Consider the following 16,338-nt stretch of genomic DNA (forward strand, 5'->3'; position numbering starts at 1 on the left):
CTTATCTATATAATAGGATGACAACAGCTCTCCAGACCTGCATCCCACCACAAAGACCACTCCAGCCCTGAAGAATGAAATCATCCTCAGTGACGAAGTGAGAGACTTCGTGCCAACCTGTGGTCTCAAGGCATTGTCTCTTGTAAGAGTCCTGCTCAAGGTGATGGGGTGCAACTGTGGGACCCTATACCAGAGATGATGTCCTACACCCAACTTTCAAAAGCTGTAAGGGTCTTCAGTAGAGATGGGTAGTTGAGCTGGGCTATCAGACGGTCACCTCTGCAGCTGTAGTGTCATTATTTGTATGGTCTTAATGTGTATATTAAAAAAAAGTGCACCTTTGTTATAATGTACAAGATGGGGACCATAATGTGGACAAAATAACAGAATAGGGAACATGATAGGGGACATTTCTACAATACATACATTATTCTTATTTATATAATAGGATGACAACAGCTCTCCAGACCTGCATCCCACCACAAAGACCACTCCAGCCCTGAAGAATGAAATCATCCTTAGTGACGAAGTGAGGGACTTCGTGCCAACCTGTGGTCTCAAGGCATTGTCTCTTATAAGAGTCCTGCTTAAGGTGATGGGGTGCAACTGTGGGACCCTATACCAGAGATGATGTCCTCCACCTAACTTTCAAAAAGCTGTAAGGGTCTTCAGTAGAGATGGGTACTCGAGCTGGGCTATCAGACGGTCACCTCTGTAGCTGTAGTGTCATTATTCGTATGGTCCCAATGTGTATATTAAAAAAAGTGCACCTTTGTTATAATGTACAAGATGGGGACCATAATGTGGACAAAAAAAACAAAATAGGGAACATGATAGGGGACATTTCTACAATACATACATTATTCTTATCTATATAATAGGATGACAACAGCTCTCCAGACCTGCATCCCACCACAAAGACCACTCCAGCCCTGAAGAATGAAATCATCCTTAGTGACGAAGTGAGAGACTTCGTGCCAACCTGTGGTCTCAAGGCATTGTCTCTTATAAGAGTCCTGCTCAAGGTGATGGGGTGCAACTGTGGGACCCTATACCAGAGATGATGTCCTACACCCAACTTTCAAAAGCTGTAAGGGTCTTCAGTAGAGATGGGTAGTCGAGCTGGGCTATCAGACGGTCACCTCTGCAGCTGTAGTGTCATTATTTGTATGGTCTTAATGTGTATATTAAAAAAAAGTGCACCTTTGTTATAATGTACATGATGGGGACCATAATGTGGACAAAATAACAAAATAGGGAACATGATAGGGGACATTTCTACAATACATACATTATTCTTATATATATAATAGGATGACAACAGCTCTCCAGACCTGCATCCCACCACAAAGACCATCCCAGCCCTGAAGAATGAAATTATCCTTAGTAACGAAGTGAGGGACTTCGTGCCAACCTGTGGTCTCAAGGCATTGACTCTTATAAGAGTCCTGCTCAAGGTGATGGGGTGCAACTGTGGGACCCTATACCAGAGATGATGTCCTCCACCCAACTTTCAAAAAGCTGTAAGGGTCTTCAGTAGAGATGGGTAGTCGAGCTGGGCTATCAGACGGTCACCTCTGTAGCTGTAGTGTCATTATTCGTATGGTCCCAATGTGTATATTAAAAAAAGTGCACCTTTGTTATAATGTACAAGATGGGGACCATAATGTGGACAAAAAAAACAAAATAGGGAACATGATAGGGGACATTTCTACAATACATACATTATTCTTATCTATATAATAGGATGACAACAGCTCTCCAGACCTGCATCCCACCACAAAGACCACTCCAGCCCTGAAGAATGAAATCATCCTTAGTGACGAAGTGAGGGACTTCGTGCCAACCTGTGGTCTCAAGGCATTGTCTCTTATAAGAGTCCTGCTCAAGGTGATGGGGTGCAACTGTGGGACCCTATACCAGAGATGATGTCCTCCACCCAACTTTCAAAAAGCTGTAAGGGTCTTCAGTAGAGATGGGTAGTCAAGCTGGGCTATCAGACGGTCACCTCTTTAGCTGTAGTGTCATTATTCGTATGGTCCCAATGTGTATATTAAAAAAAAGTGCTCCTTTGTTATAATGTACAAGATGGGGACCATAATGTGGACAAAAAAAACAAAACAGGGAACATGATAGGGGACATTTCTACAATACATACATTATTCTTATTTATATAATAGGATGAAAACAGCTCTCCAGACCTGCATCCCACCACAAAGACCATCCCAGCCCTGAAGAATGAAATCATCCTTAGTGACGAAGTGAGGGACTTCGTGCCAACCTGTGGTCTCAAGGCATTGTCTCTTATAAGAGTCCTGCTTAAGGTGATGGGGTGCAACTGTGGGACCCTATACCAGAGATGATGTCCTCCACCTAACTTTCAAAAGCTGTAAGGGTCTTCAGTAGAGATGGGTAGTCGAGCTGGGCTATCAGACGGTCACCTCTGTAGCTGTAGTGTCATTATTCGTATGGTCCCAATGTGTATATTAAAAAAAAGTGCACCTTTGTTATAATGTACAAGATGGGGACCATAATGTGGACAAAAAAAACAAAATAGGGAACATGATAGGGGACATTTCTACAATACATACATTATTCTTATCTATATAATAGGATGACAACAGCTCTCCAGACCTGCATCCCACCACAAAGACCATCCCAGCCCTGAAGAATGAAATTATCCTTAGTAACGAAGTGAGGGACTTCGTGCCAACCTGTGGTCTCAAGGCATTGACTCTTATAAGAGTCCTGCTCAAGGTGATGGGGTGCAACTGTGGGACCCTATACCAGAGATGATGTCCTCCACCTAACTTTCAAAAAGCTGTTAGGGTCTTCAGTAGAGATGGGTAGTCGAGCTGGGCTATCAGACGGTCACCTCTGTAGCTGTAGTGTCATTATTCGTATGGTCCCAATGTGTATATTAAAAAAAGGTGCACCTTTGTTATAATGTACAAGATGGGGACCATAATGTGGACAAAAAAAACAAAATAGGGAACATGATAGGGGACATTTCTACAATACATACATTATTCTTATCTATATAATAGGATGACAACAGCTCTCCAGACCTGCATCCCACCACAAAGACCACTCCAGCCCTGAAGAATGAAATCATCCTTAGTGACGAAGTGAGAGACTTCGTGCCAACCTGTGGTCTCAAGGCATTGTCTCTTATAAGAGTCCTGCTCAAGGTGATGGGGTGCAACTGTGGGACCCTATACCAGAGATGATGTCCTACACCCAACTTTCAAAAGCTGTAAGGGTCTTCAGTAGAGATGGGTAGTCGGGCTGGGCTATCAGACGGTCACCTCTGTAGCTGTAGTGTCATTATTTGTATGGTCTTAATGTGTATATTAAAAAAAAGTGCACCTTTGTTATAATGTACATGATGGGGACCATAATGTGGACAAAATAACAAAATAGGGAACATGATAGGGGACATTTCTACAATACATACATTATTCTTATCTATATAATAGGATGACAACAGCTCTCCAGACCTGCATCCCACCACAAAGACCATCCCAGCCCTGAAGAATGAAATTATCCTTAGTAACGAAGTGAGGGACTTCGTGCCAACCTGTGGTCTCAAGGCATTGACTCTTATAAGAGTCCTGCTCAAGGTGATGGGGTGCAACTGTGGGACCCTATACCAGAGATGATGTCCTCCACCCAACTTTCAAAAAGCTGTAAGGGTCTTCAGTAGAGATGGGTAGTCGAGCTGGGCTATCAGACGGTCACCTCTGTAGCTGTAGTGTCATTATTCGTATGGTCCCAATGTGTATATTAAAAAAAAGTGCACCTTTGTTATAATGTACAAGATGGGGACCATAATGTGGACAAAAAAAACAAAATAGGGAACATGATAGGGGACATTTCTACAATACATACATTATTCTTATCTATATAATAGGATGACAACAGCTCTCCAGACCTGCATCCCACCACAAAGACCACTCCAGCCCTGAAGAATGAAATCATCCTTAGTGACGAAGTGAGAGACTTCGTGCCAACCTGTGGTCTCAAGGCATTGTCTCTTATAAGAGTCCTGCTCAAGGTGATGGGGTGCAACTGTGGGACCCTATACCAGAGATGATGTCCTACACCCAACTTTCAAAAGCTGTAAGGGTCTTCAGTAGAGATGGGTAGTCGAGCTGGGCTATCAGACGGTCACCTCTGTAGCTGTAGTGTCATTATTCGTATGGTCCCAATGTGTATATTAAAAAAAAGTGCACCTTTGTTATAATGTACAAGATGGGGACCATAATGTGGACAAAAAAAACAAAACAGGGAACATGATAGGGGACATTTCTACAATACATACATTATTCTTATCTATATAATAGGATGACAACAGCTCTCCAGACCTGCATCCCACCACAAAGACCATCCCAGCCCTGAAGAATGAAATTATCCTTAGTAACGAAGTGAGGGACTTCGTGCCAACCTGTGGTCTCAAGGCATTGACTCTTATAAGAGTCCTGCTCAAGGTGATGGGGTGCAACTGTGGGACCCTATACCAGAGATGATGTCCTCCACCCAACTTTCAAAAAGCTGTAAGGGTCTTCAGTAGAGATGGGTAGTCGAGCTGGGCCATCAGACGGTCACCTCTGTAGCTGAAGTGTCATTATTCGTATGGTCCCAATGTGTATATTAAAAAAAAGTGCACCTTTGTTATAATGTACAAGATGGGGACCATAATGTGGACAAAAAAAACAAAATAGGGAACATGATAGGGGACATTTCTACAATACATACATTATTCTTATCTATATAATAGGATGACAACAGCTCTCCAGACCTGCATCCCACCACAAAGACCACTCCAGCCCTGAAGAATGAAATTATCCTTAGTGACGAAGTGAGAGACTTCGTGCCAACCTGTGGTCTCAAGGCATTGTCTCTTATAAGAGTCCTGCTCAAGGTGATGGGGTGCAACTGTGGGACCCTATACCAGAGATGATGTCCTCCACCCAACTTTCAAAAAGCTGTAAGGGTCTTCAGTAGAGATGGGTAGTCGAGCTGGGCTATCAGACGGTCACCTCTGTAGCTGTAGTGTCATTATTCGTATGGTCCCAATGTGTATATTAAAAAAAAGTGCACCTTTGTTATAATGTACAAGATGGGGACCATAATGTGGACAAAAAAAACAAAATAGGGAACATGATAGGGGACATTTCTACAATACATACATTATTCTTATCTATATAATAGGATGACAACAGCTTTCCAGACCTGCATCCCACCACAAAGACCACTCCAGCCCTGAAGAATGAAATCATCCTTAGTGACGAAGTGAGGGACTTCGTGCCAACCTGTGGTCTCAAGGCATTGTCTCTTATAAGAGTCCTGCTCAAGGTGATGGGGTGCAACTGTGGGACCCTATACCAGAGATGATGTCCTCCACCCAACTTTCAAAAAGCTGTAAGGGTCTTCAGTAGAGATGGGTAGTCAAGCTGGGCTATCAGACGGTCACCTCTGTAGCTGTAGTGTCATTATTCGTATGGTCCCAATGTGTATATTAAAAAAAAGTGCTCCTTTGTTATAATGTACAAGATGGGGACCATAATGTGGACAAAATAACAGAATAGGGAACATGATAGGGGACATTTCTACAATACATACATTATTCTTATTTATATAATAGGATGACAACAGCTCTCCAGACCTGCATCCCACCACAAAGACCACTCCAGCCCTGAAGAATGAAATCATCCTTAGTGACGAAGTGAGGGACTTCGTGCCAACCTGTGGTCTCAAGGCATTGTCTCTTATAAGAGTCCTGCTTAAGGTGATGGGGTGCAACTGTGGGACCCTATACCAGAGATGATGTCCTCCACCTAACTTTCAAAAAGCTGTAAGGGTCTTCAGTAGAGATGGGTACTCGAGCTGGGCTATCAGACGGTCACCTCTGTAGCTGTAGTGTCATTATTCGTATGGTCCCAATGTGTATATTAAAAAAAGTGCACCTTTGTTATAATGTACAAGATGGGGACCATAATGTGGACAAAAAAAACAAAATAGGGAACATGATAGGGGACATTTCTACAATACATACATTATTCTTATCTATATAATAGGATGACAACAGCTCTCCAGACCTGCATCCCACCACAAAGACCACTCCAGCCCTGAAGAATGAAATCATCCTTAGTGACGAAGTGAGAGACTTCGTGCCAACCTGTGGTCTCAAGGCATTGTCTCTTATAAGAGTCCTGCTCAAGGTGATGGGGTGCAACTATGGGACCCTATACCAGAGATGATGTCCTACACCCAACTTTCAAAAGCTGTAAGGGTCTTCAGTAGAGATGGGTAGTCGAGCTGGGCTATCAGACGGTCACCTCTGCAGCTGTAGTGTCATTATTTGTATGGTCTTAATGTGTATATTAAAAAAAAGTGCACCTTTGTTATAATGTACATGATGGGGACCATAATGTGGACAAAATAACAAAATAGGGAACATGATAGGGGACATTTCTACAATACATACATTATTCTTATATATATAATAGGATGACAACAGCTCTCCAGACCTGCATCCCACCACAAAGACCATCCCAGCCCTGAAGAATGAAATTATCCTTAGTAACGAAGTGAGGGACTTCGTGCCAACCTGTGGTCTCAAGGCATTGACTCTTATAAGAGTCCTGCTCAAGGTGATGGGGTGCAACTGTGGGACCCTATACCAGAGATGATGTCCTCCACCCAACTTTCAAAAAGCTGTAAGGGTCTTCAGTAGAGATGGGTAGTCGAGCTGGGCTATCAGACGGTCACCTCTGTAGCTGTAGTGTCATTATTCGTATGGTCCCAATGTGTATATTAAAAAAAGTGCACCTTTGTTATAATGTACAAGATGGGGACCATAATGTGGACAAAAAAAACAAAATAGGGAACATGATAGGGGACATTTCTACAATACATACATTATTCTTATCTATATAATAGGATGACAACAGCTCTCCAGACCTGCATCCCACCACAAAGACCACTCCAGCCCTGAAGAATGAAATCATCCTTAGTGACGAAGTGAGGGACTTCGTGCCAACCTGTGGTCTCAAGGCATTGTCTCTTATAAGAGTCCTGCTCAAGGTGATGGGGTGCAACTGTGGGACCCTATACCAGAGATGATGTCCTCCACCCAACTTTCAAAAAGCTGTAAGGGTCTTCAGTAGAGATGGGTAGTCAAGCTGGGCTATCAGACGGTCACCTCTTTAGCTGTAGTGTCATTATTCGTATGGTCCCAATGTGTATATTAAAAAAAAGTGCTCCTTTGTTATAATGTACAAGATGGGGACCATAATGTGGACAAAAAAAACAAAACAGGGAACATGATAGGGGACATTTCTACAATACATACATTATTCTTATTTATATAATAGGATGAAAACAGCTCTCCAGACCTGCATCCCACCACAAAGACCATCCCAGCCCTGAAGAATGAAATCATCCTTAGTGACGAAGTGAGGGACTTCGTGCCAACCTGTGGTCTCAAGGCATTGTCTCTTATAAGAGTCCTGCTTAAGGTGATGGGGTGCAACTGTGGGACCCTATACCAGAGATGATGTCCTCCACCTAACTTTCAAAAGCTGTAAGGGTCTTCAGTAGAGATGGGTAGTCGAGCTGGGCTATCAGACGGTCACCTCTGTAGCTGTAGTGTCATTATTCGTATGGTCCCAATGTGTATATTAAAAAAAAGTGCACCTTTGTTATAATGTACAAGATGGGGACCATAATGTGGACAAAAAAAACAAAATAGGGAACATGATAGGGGACATTTCTACAATACATACATTATTCTTATCTATATAATAGGATGACAACAGCTCTCCAGACCTGCATCCCACCACAAAGACCATCCCAGCCCTGAAGAATGAAATTATCCTTAGTAACGAAGTGAGGGACTTCGTGCCAACCTGTGGTCTCAAGGCATTGACTCTTATAAGAGTCCTGCTCAAGGTGATGGGGTGCAACTGTGGGACCCTATACCAGAGATGATGTCCTCCACCTAACTTTCAAAAAGCTGTTAGGGTCTTCAGTAGAGATGGGTAGTCGAGCTGGGCTATCAGACGGTCACCTCTGTAGCTGTAGTGTCATTATTCGTATGGTCCCAATGTGTATATTAAAAAAAGGTGCACCTTTGTTATAATGTACAAGATGGGGACCATAATGTGGACAAAAAAAACAAAATAGGGAACATGATAGGGGACATTTCTACAATACATACATTATTCTTATCTATATAATAGGATGACAACAGCTCTCCAGACCTGCATCCCACCACAAAGACCACTCCAGCCCTGAAGAATGAAATCATCCTTAGTGACGAAGTGAGAGACTTCGTGCCAACCTGTGGTCTCAAGGCATTGTCTCTTATAAGAGTCCTGCTCAAGGTGATGGGGTGCAACTGTGGGACCCTATACCAGAGATGATGTCCTACACCCAACTTTCAAAAGCTGTAAGGGTCTTCAGTAGAGATGGGTAGTCGGGCTGGGCTATCAGACGGTCACCTCTGTAGCTGTAGTGTCATTATTTGTATGGTCTTAATGTGTATATTAAAAAAAAGTGCACCTTTGTTATAATGTACATGATGGGGACCATAATGTGGACAAAATAACAAAATAGGGAACATGATAGAGGACATTTCTACAATACATACATTATTCTTATCTATATAATAGGATGACAACAGCTCTCCAGACCTGCATCCCACCACAAAGACCATCCCAGCCCTGAAGAATGAAATTATCCTTAGTAACGAAGTGAGGGACTTCGTGCCAACCTGTGGTCTCAAGGCATTGACTCTTATAAGAGTCCTGCTCAAGGTGATGGGGTGCAACTGTGGGACCCTATACCAGAGATGATGTCCTCCACCCAACTTTCAAAAAGCTGTAAGGGTCTTCAGTAGAGATGGGTAGTCGAGCTGGGCTATCAGACGGTCACCTCTGTAGCTGTAGTGTCATTATTCGTATGGTCCCAATGTGTATATTAAAAAAAAGTGCACCTTTGTTATAATGTACAAGATGGGGACCATAATGTGGACAAAAAAAACAAAATAGGGAACATGATAGGGGACATTTCTACAATACATACATTATTCTTATCTATATAATAGGATGACAACAGCTCTCCAGACCTGCATCCCACCACAAAGACCATCCCAGCCCTGAAGAATGAAATTATCCTTAGTAACGAAGTGAGGGACTTCGTGCCAACCTGTGGTCTCAAGGCATTGACTCTTATAAGAGTCCTGCTCAAGGTGATGGGGTGCAACTGTGGGACCCTATACCAGAGATGATGTCCTACACCCAACTTTCAAAAAGCTGTAAGGGTCTTCAGTAGAGATGGGTAGTCGAGCTGGGCTATCAGACGGTCACCTCTGTAGCTGAAGTGTCATTATTCGTATGGTCCCAATGTGTATATTAAAAAAAAGTGCACCTTTGTTATAATGTACAAGATGGGGACCATAATGTGGACAAAAAAAACAAAATAGGGAACATGATAGGGGACATTTCTACAATACATACATTATTCTTATTTATATAATAGGATGACAACAGCTCTCCAGACCTGCATCCCACCACTAAGACCATCCCAGCCCTGAAGAATGAAATTATCCTTAGTAACGAAGTGAGGGACTTCGTGCCAACCTGTGGTCTCAAGGCATTGACTCTTATAAGAGTCCTGCTCAAGGTGATGGGGTGCAACTGTGGGACCCTATACCAGAGATGATGTCCTCCACCCAACTTTCAAAAAGCTGTAAGGGTCTTCAGTAGAGATGGGTAGTCGAGCTGGGCTATCAGACGGTCACCTCTGTAGCTGTAGTGTCATTATTCGTATGGTCCCAATGTGTATATTAAAAAAAGGTGCACCTTTGTTATAATGTACAAGATGGGGACCATAATGTGGACAAAAAAAACAAAATAGGGAACATGATAGGGGACATTTTTACAATACATGCATTATTCTTATCTATATAATAGGATGACAACAGCTCTCCAGACCTGCATCCCACCACAAAGACCACTCCAGCCCTGAAGAATGAAATCATCCTTAGTGACGAAGTGAGAGACTTCGTGCCAACCTGTGGTCTCAAGGCATTGTCTCTTATAAGAGTCCTGCTCAAGGTGATGGGGTGCAACTGTGGGACCCTATACCAGAGATGATGTCCTACACCCAACTTTCAAAAGCTGTAAGGGTCTTCAGTAGAGATGGGTAGTTGAGCTGGGCTATCAGACGGTCACCTCTGCAGCTGTAGTGTCATTATTTGTATGGTCTTAATGTGTATATTAAAAAAAAGTGCACCTTTGTTATAATGTACATGATGGGGACCATAATGTGGACAAAATAACAAAATAGGGAACATGATAGGGGACATTTCTACAATACATACATTATTCTTATCTATATAATAGGATGACAACAGCTCTCCAGACCTGCATCCCACCACAAAGACCATCCCAGCCCTGAAGAATGAAATTATCCTTAGTAACGAAGTGAGGGACTTCGTGCCAACCTGTGGTCTCAAGGCATTGACTCTTATAAGAGTCCTGCTCAAGGTGATGGGGTGCAACTGTGGGACCCTATACCAGAGATGATGTCCTCCACCCAACTTTCAAAAAGCTGTAAGGGTCTTCAGTAGAGATGGGTAGTCGAGCTGGGCTATCAGACGGTCACCTCTGTAGCTGTAGTGTCATTATTCGTATGGTCCCAATGTGTATATTAAAAAAAAGTGCACCTTTGTTATAATGTACAAGATGGGGACCATAATGTGGACAAAAAAAACAAAATAGGGAACATGATAGGGGACATTTCTACAATACATACATTATTCTTATCTATATAATAGGATGACAACAGCTCTCCAGACCTGCATCCCACCACAAAGACCACTCCAGCCCTGAAGAATGAAATCATCCTTAGTGACGAAGTGAGAGACTTCGTGCCAACCTGTGGTCTCAAGGCATTGTCTCTTATAAGAGTCCTGCTCAAGGTGATGGGGTGCAACTGTGGGACCCTATACCAGAGATGATGTCCTACACCCAACTTTCAAAAGCTGTAAGGGTCTTCAGTAGAGATGGGTAGTCGAGCTGGGCTATCAGACGGTCACCTCTGTAGCTGTAGTGTCATTATTCGTATGGTCCCAATGTGTATATTAAAAAAAAGTGCACCTTTGTTATAATGTACAAGATGGGGACCATAATGTGGACAAAAAAAACAAAACAGGGAACATGATAGGGGACATTTCTACAATACATACATTATTCTTATCTATATAATAGGATGACAACAGCTCTCCAGACCTGCATCCCACCACAAAGACCATCCCAGCCCTGAAGAATGAAATTATCCTTAGTAACGAAGTGAGGGACTTCGTGCCAACCTGTGGTCTCAAGGCATTGACTCTTATAAGAGTCCTGCTCAAGGTGATGGGGTGCAACTGTGGGACCCTATACCAGAGATGATGTCCTCCACCCAACTTTCAAAAAGCTGTAAGGGTCTTCAGTAGAGATGGGTAGTCGAGCTGGGCCATCAGACGGTCACCTCTGTAGCTGAAGTGTCATTATTCGTATGGTCCCAATGTGTATATTAAAAAAAAGTGCACCTTTGTTATAATGTACAAGATGGGGACCATAATGTGGACAAAAAAAACAAAATAGGGAACATGATAGGGGACATTTCTACAATACATACATTATTCTTATCTATATAATAGGATGACAACAGCTCTCCAGACCTGCATCCCACCACAAAGACCACTCCAGCCCTGAAGAATGAAATTATCCTTAGTGACGAAGTGAGAGACTTCGTGCCAACCTGTGGTCTCAAGGCATTGTCTCTTATAAGAGTCCTGCTCAAGGTGATGGGGTGCAACTGTGGGACCCTATACCAGAGATGATGTCCTCCACCCAACTTTCAAAAAGCTGTAAGGGTCTTCAGTAGAGATGGGTAGTCGAGCTGGGCTATCAGACGGTCACCTCTGTAGCTGTAGTGTCATTATTCGTATGGTCCCAATGTGTATATTAAAAAAAAGTGCACCTTTGTTATAATGTACAAGATGGGGACCATAATGTGGACAAAAAAAACAAAATAGGGAACATGATAGGGGACATTTCTACAATACATACATTATTCTTATCTATATAATAGGATGACAACAGCTTTCCAGACCTGCATCCCACCACAAAGACCACTCCAGCCCTGAAGAATGAAATCATCCTTAGTGACGAAGTGAGGGACTTCGTGCCAACCTGTGGTCTCAAGGCATTGTCTCTTATAAGAGTCCTGCTCAAGGTGATGGGGTGCAACTGTGGGACCCTATACCAGAGATGATGTCCTCCACCCAACTTTCAAAAAGCTGTAAGGGTCTTCAGTAGAGATGGGTAGTCAAGCTGGGCTATCAGACGGTCACCTCTGTAGCTGTAGTGTCATTATTCGTATGGTCCCAATGTGTATATTAAAAAATAGTGCTCCTTTGTTATAATGTACAAGATGGGGACCATAATGTGGACAAAATAACAGAATAGGGAACATGATAGGGGACATTTCTACAATACATACATTATTCTTATTTATATAATAGGATGACAACAGCTCTCCAGACCTGCATCCCACCACAAAGACCACTCCAGCCCTGAAGAATGAAATCATCCTTAGTGACGAAGTGAGGGACTTCGTGCCAACCTGTGGTCTCAAGGCATTGTCTCTTATAAGAGTCCTGCTTAAGGTGATGGGGTGCAACTGTGGGACCCTATACCAGAGATGATGTCCTCCACCTAACTTTCAAAAAGCTGTAAGGGTCTTCAGTAGAGATGGGTACTCGAGCTGGGCTATCAGACGGTCACCTCTGTAGCTGTAGTGTCATTATTCGTATGGTCCCAATGTGTATATTAAAAAAAAGTGCACCTTTGTTATAATGTACAAGATGGGGACCATAATGTGGACAAAAAAAACAAAATAGGGAACATGATAGGGGACATTTCTACAATACATACATTATTCTTATCTATATAATAGGATGACAACAGCTCTCCAGACCTGCATCCCACCACAAAGACCACTCCAGCCCTGAAGAATGAAATCATCCTTAGTGACGAAGTGAGAGACTTCGTGCCAACCTGTGGTCTCAAGGCATTGTCTCTTATAAGAGTCCTGCTCAAGGTGATGGGGTGCAACTGTGGGACCCTATACCAGAGATGATGTCCTACACCCAACTTTCAAAAGCTGCAAGGGTCTTCAGTAGAGATGGGTAGTCGAGCTGGGCTATCAGACGGTCACCTCTGCAGCTGTAGTGTCATTATTTGTATGGTCTTAATGTGTATATTAAAAAAAAGTGCACCTTTGTTATAATGTACATGATGGGGACCATAATGTGGACAAAATAACAAAATAGGGAACATGATAGGGGACATTTCTACAATACATACATTATTCTTATATATATAATAGGATGACAACAGCTCTCCAGACCTGCATCCCACCACAAAGACCATCCCAGCCCTGAAGAATGAAATTATCCTTAGTAACGAAGTGAGGGACTTCGTGCCAACCTGTGGTCTCAAGGCATTGACTCTTATAAGAGTCCTGCTCAAGGTGATGGGGTGCAACTGTGGGACCCTATACCAGAGATGATGTCCTCCACCCAACTTTCAAAAAGCTGTAAGGGTCTTCAGTAGAGATGGGTAGTCGAGCTGGGCTATCAGACGGTCACCTCTGTAGCTGTAGTGTCATTATTCGTATGGTCCCAATGTGTATATTAAAAAAAGTGCACCTTTGTTATAATGTACAAGATGGGGACCATAATGTGGACAAAAAAAACAAAATAGGGAACATGATAGGGGACATTTCTACAATACATACATTATTCTTATCTATATAATAGGATGACAACAGCTCTCCAGACCTGCATCCCACCACAAAGACCACTCCAGCCCTGAAGAATGAAATCATCCTTAGTGACGAAGTGAGGGACTTCGTGCCAACCTGTGGTCTCAAGGCATTGTCTCTTATAAGAGTCCTGCTCAAGGTGATGGGGTGCAACTGTGGGACCCTATACCAGAGATGATGTCCTCCACCCAACTTTCAAAAAGCTGTAAGGGTCTTCAGTAGAGATGGGTAGTCAAGCTGGGCTATCAGACGGTCACCTCTTTAGCTGTAGTGTCATTATTCGTATGGTCCCAATGTGTATATTAAAAAAAAGTGCTCCTTTGTTATAATGTACAAGATGGGGACCATAATGTGGACAAAATAACAGAATAGGGAACATGATAGGGGACATTTCTACAATACATACATTATTCTTATTTATATAATAGGATGACAACAGCTCTCCAGACCTGCATCCCACCACAAAGACCACTCCAGCCCTGAAGAATGAAATCATCCTTAGTGACGAAGTGAGGGACTTCGTGCCAACCTGTGGTCTCAAGGCATTGTCTCTTATAAGAGTCCTGCTTAAGGTGATGGGGTGCAACTGTGGGACCCTATACCAGAGATGATGTCCTCCACCTAACTTTCAAAAAGCTGTAAGGGTCTTCAGTAGAGATGGGTACTCGAGCTGGGCTATCAGACGGTCACCTCTGTAGCTGTAGTGTCATTATTCGTATGGTCCCAATGTGTATATTAAAAAAAAGTGCACCTTTGTTATAATGTACAAGATGGGGACCATAATGTGGACAAAAAAAACAAAATAGGGAACATGATAGGGGACATTTCTACAATACATACATTATTCTTATCTATATAATAGGATGACAACAGCTCTCCAGACCTGCATCCCACCACAAAGACCACTCCAGCCCTGAAGAATGAAATCATCCTTAGTGACGAAGTGAGAGACTTCGTGCCAACCTGTGGTCTCAAGGCATTGTCTCTTATAAGAGTCCTGCTCAAGGTGATGGGGTGCAACTGTGGGACCCTATACCAGAGATGATGTCCTACACCCAACTTTCAAAAGCTGTAAGGGTCTTCAGTAGAGATGGGTAGTCGAGCTGGGCTATCAGACGGTCACCTCTGCAGCTGTAGTGTCATTATTTGTATGGTCTTAATGTGTATATTAAAAAAAAGTGCACCTTTGTTATAATGTACATGATGGGGACCATAATGTGGACAAAATAACAAAATAGGGAACATGATAGGGGACATTTCTACAATACATACATTATTCTTATATATATAATAGGATGACAACAGCTCTCCAGACCTGCATCCCACCACAAAGACCATCCCAGCCCTGAAGAATGAAATTATCCTTAGTAACGAAGTGAGGGACTTCGTGCCAACCTGTGGTCTCAAGGCATTGACTCTTATAAGAGTCCTGCTCAAGGTGATGGGGTGCAACTGTGGGACCCTATACCAGAGATGATGTCCTCCACCCAACTTTCAAAAAGCTGTAAGGGTCTTCAGTAGAGATGGGTAGTCGAGCTGGGCTATCAGACGGTCACCTCTGTAGCTGTAGTGTCATTATTCGTATGGTCCCAATGTGTATATTAAAAAAAGTGCACCTTTGTTATAATGTACAAGATGGGGACCATAATGTGGACAAAAAAAACAAAATAGGGAACATGATAGGGGACATTTCTACAATACATACATTATTCTTATCTATATAATAGGATGACAACAGCTCTCCAGACCTGCATCCCACCACAAAGACCACTCCAGCCCTGAAGAATGAAATCATCCTTAGTGACGAAGTGAGGGACTTCGTGCCAACCTGTGGTCTCAAGGCATTGTCTCTTATAAGAGTCCTGCTCAAGGTGATGGGGTGCAACTGTGGGACCCTATACCAGAGATGATGTCCTACACCCAACTTTCAAAAGCTGTAAGGGTCTTCAGTAGAGATGGGTAGTCGAGCTGGGCTATCAGACGGTCACCTCTGTAGCTGTAGTGTCATTATTCGTATGGTCCCAATGTGTATATTAAAAAAAAGTGCACCTTTGTTATAATGTACAAGATGGGGACCATAATGTGGACAAAAAAAACAAAACAGGGAACATGATAGGGGACATTTCTACAATACATACATTATTCTTATCTATATAATAGGATGACAACAGCTCTCCAGACCTGCATCCCACCACAAAGACCATCCCAGCCCTGAAGAATGAAATTATCCTTAGTAACGAAGTGAGGGACTTCGTGCCAACCTGTGGTCTCAAGGCATTGACTCTTATAAGAGTCCTGCTCAAGGTGATGGGGTGCAACTGTGGGACCCTATACCAGAGATGATGTCCTCCACCCAACTTTCAAAAAGCTGTAAGGGTCTTCAGTAGAGATGGGTAGTCGAGCTGGGCCATCAGACGGTCACCTCTGTAGCTGAAGTGTCATTATTCGTATGGT

The sequence above is a fragment of the Anomaloglossus baeobatrachus genome, chromosome 7 (assembly GCF_048569485.1).
Source record: "Anomaloglossus baeobatrachus isolate aAnoBae1 chromosome 7, aAnoBae1.hap1, whole genome shotgun sequence".
In the NCBI taxonomy this organism is placed as follows: domain Eukaryota; kingdom Metazoa; phylum Chordata; class Amphibia; order Anura; family Aromobatidae; genus Anomaloglossus; species Anomaloglossus baeobatrachus.